A 4,107-nucleotide genomic window follows, 5' to 3' on the forward strand; every position below is an offset into this window, starting at 1 on the left:
TTACCACGAAACATTCATCACTATAAACAAAACATAACTCTAAGGTTTTTACCCATAACGCACCGGTTTCGTTTTTCCCCAAATCGATACATTTAACCCTAACAAATTCTTTTCCACACAACTACAGATAAGTCCCTAATGCAAGCTAGAAGTTTGGAAGGAGCCCTTACCTCAACGTTAGCTTTATCGTGCGTTTCCGGTACCGCGAGAAATTCCGGTAAAATCTCCGCTCGCAACGCCGCTTCCAAATTAGTTCACTAGCACCGTAGCGTGGTGGTGAGCAACTTTCCCTTCTATCTCTTCGAGAAATGAGGTTTGGATCTAGGAGAAACGGAGGGGTTTGTGTTTGGATCTCAAAACCGTTTTTCTTCGTTTTCGAATCAAAGAGGAAGAGTGGAGTTGCGAAAACCTTGATCTAACTCACACCCAACCTTGGGTCACTAGCTTTGAAGAAAAGGAAGCAACGAAAACGAAAAATGGAGAAGGATGGAATTTGGTTTCACGGTTGTCTGAGGAAGGAGATGGAAAATTGTAAATTTCCTTCCTTTCTTTTTCTTTCCTTTGTTTTTCCTTTCTTCCTTTTTCCTTCCTTCCTTTATATACTATTTTCTTTTCCTTTTCCTTCCTTCTAGTTTTCCTTTCTTTTTCCCTCCAAACAAACGTATATAAATATAATAGATATAACTTAACAAATATCTCAAAATCTAGATATTTATTAAATTACCGTTTCACCCGAAACGCCTTAAATTCTCCGTAAAGGATTTTCCGCAGTTAAATTCAATTTATTTATCGACGAGAAATTCTAATTGGCATCGAAATATCTTTTTGATTATAAAACTCCAAAATATTATTAACTTTGGCTTAAAAGCCTCCGAGCCAAAATCCAAAATATACCAAAAATACATAAAAGGGTACTTTAAAATTATGGGTCTTACAATGTGTGTTCCAAATAAATGACTTGATAAAATAATATTAGATAATTTATTATTACGAATACATCAAATATATAATATTTATCATATCTTATATTTATCTTGATGTCATGTTTTTATCTCATCATGCGCATCAAAATGTCATAAGTAGAAAAACAAAGTGTAAAAACAAAAAAGTTAACTTTATTTTCTTTCATAATTACTCTTTTAACAAACAACAAATAATCATCTATTTTTTAGGCTCCTTATTTTCTTTTACCATTTATCGCACTTTTTTTCCTTTGTTTCTTTAAACAAAACGTAGCCTTACCGCTCTTGTAACAGGTCTCAAGTCAAATGTATATAAATTAAGAAAAAACTAATTAATTGTTTTAAGCTTGGCATAGAAGGTCTTGAACCACAAATGTCAATATCATCGTAAAATACAAATATTTACATGATCGCTTTGTGTTCTGGTTTTTGCTTGTTTTGGTACATATATATGATAGGGTCCAAAATATCTTGTACAACAAATGTGTTGCATGTAAGATCATCCTATGCACGATACACGCTAAGTGCTCAATAAGTCATTAGATTTTTTTTCTTTGGATTTGGACATTATCTCTTAAATTTATCTCATAACAAAAATTATGTTATGCATGTAAGGCCTTTCATTGTATCCTCACCTAAGAACATGCATGTAATATTGAAGATATTTAATTAAACTTTGGGATAAGCGAAACAAAGTAACCGTGGTTTGAATGAGGATGAAGCTTGTTCTATAATGAGATAGGAAAGGTAAAGTTCAACCTCCGAAGTTATTTGGTAGTCGTAGATGAGAAAGTATTGTGTAAATAATATATTCGATTCTCTACTTAAGTTACCAATGCTTGCTGATAATAAAGAACAAAGAAAGTGTTCGTTTCAAAGTGTCAAGCAAAGATGGATTCTTTTTTTTTTTTTACAAGAAGATGGATTCTTATATAAATTTAATTTAATTAATTACTTACAATTAGGCTAAATTCATTATAACTTCTTAAATAACGTATTAAGAAGTATTAATTATTAACTTTGAAGCTTCATATTTCGAAGATAAACTATTAACTTTTAGAAAAGGAGAAATATGACAAAGAAAATAAAATTTTGTTTCTTTGTAATTGGCTTAATTTATGGTACAGTTGCTTTAATCGTTAGATTAAGAAATAAAATTGTTAATTTAACCATAGTTAACTGCATAATAAAACCAACTGATTGCAAAATCTTTAAGTCATGAGAAAGATAGAACATGCACTAAACTCAAATTTTGAACAATATATATATATATATGCATATATCTAGGCTGCACCATAATCAACTAAATTGCATAATCATCACCCATGATTATAAACATATTCAATACTAATTAACAATTCTATGTTTCTAGTAAAAAAAAAAAAAAAAAAGCTACCCCAAAAAAGTAAAAATATGTACATGAAGTATACCCCAACGGATTGAATTACCTACTATCCCAAAAATGTAAGCTCTTTGCCCCCTAACAATTCAATTGGCATGACGATTAATTAATTGATTGAAGTGAAAAATTATACACAACCATGGCCACCACCATCACAAGTGCAACCACCGTTGCCGGAGATAATATCACTGTCTCGTCGAGGTTTAGTGCTTAAACAACAACATAGAAGAGCCACCAACAACATAAATCCCCATGCTGTAGCCAAAGCTTGTACCCAACTCAAGTATTTTCCCATTCTTTCTTCTTACATATATATCCCCCTATATATGTCTCTTGAGTTTAATTTTCAGCTCCTTTCATTACCTTTGATATATATCACAAGTACCATCAATTATGAATTTTAAGACTTGAAATCACCAAAGGGCGGTATGATTAATATGATATATCTTTAGCCTTTAGAGAAAAAAGAATATTTTGTATCAATTGGGATAATATGGTGGTATAGCACATGGTGTGAGCTTGAAAGAGTGCAAAATAACATGGGGCCAACCTGTAATTTTTGTGGTTACACCTTAATTGTAGTAATGCTCTTCCACCTCTTATAATCGTTTGAAAGGCTAAAAAGCAAAGAGTAATAAATTTGGTTCGTTTTCCTTATTAAAAGTCTTTTTTTTTTTTTTGGTATAAATGCTTACACTAGGGAATCTTGTCGTTGTCCCTTTTTTAAAATAATTGTCTTTTGAAGCCCAAACGCGTTACAGCATAAATGTACGCATAAAGTTGAATGATATGAAATATAAACCTTAAACAGTTCTTAATCCTAATGCCACTATCAAATCCTAATATTATTAGGATATATATTATCTTTTAAGTTTGAATTCGAGACAACGCAATTATGTCGTATGTGAGTTTCAAAGAGTAATTTTATCATCTCATCTCATCTGTAGACTCAAAAAAAAAAACCACTAAAGAATAATAGAATTTAAATTTTTGTAGAAAATAAGTGTTCAAGTTTAAGATTTTGATTCTCTAAACTAAAATTCAACATAGCTTAAATTGTAAATGGGAAGAAAAAAACGTCAAAACAATATATTAAGCCAAATTAATTTGTTAAGTGCAATAAAGACTAAAAAATCTTTTAAAATGTTTAAATGCAAAATAAACTAAGAATTTTAGAATTTAGAGAAACCAAATTCAGTTTCTCAAGTTTTTTAAAGAATAAACAGTCATTTTAAAATATCTTGCAACCAAAAGGCCAGTGAATTTGAATTTGAAAATGACCTTGTGTTATTTATTTTTGAAATTTAAAATGATATTACTATATTTATATAAAGTAAATAAATATATTCAAGTTTGGAAATAATAAAAATGGCCTAATCAATTCAATTATTTATTTTTGAAATTTAAAATGATATTATTATATTTATATAAAATAAATAAATATATTCAAATTTAGAAATAATAAAAATGGCCTAATCAATTCAATTAAGTACAAATGGATCACAAATAACAAGTTCAAACCCTCTAATTTAATCGATCAATGTTCGGACTTTATAACTCTGATAGTCAAATTTTAAATTACCAAGACTACTTTCACAATCAAATATATTCTTTTTTTTTCGTAAATTGCAAAAGCAAAACATTTTTATTAATCAAAATGGTACTAATGGTCATTTTATAACCATTTTCAATAGGAATTCACAAGCAAATATATATATATATATATATATATATATATATATA

The sequence above is a fragment of the Cicer arietinum genome, chromosome 3, assembly GCF_000331145.2.
Source record: "Cicer arietinum cultivar CDC Frontier isolate Library 1 chromosome 3, Cicar.CDCFrontier_v2.0, whole genome shotgun sequence".
Classification (NCBI taxonomy): Eukaryota; Viridiplantae; Streptophyta; class Magnoliopsida; order Fabales; family Fabaceae; genus Cicer; species Cicer arietinum.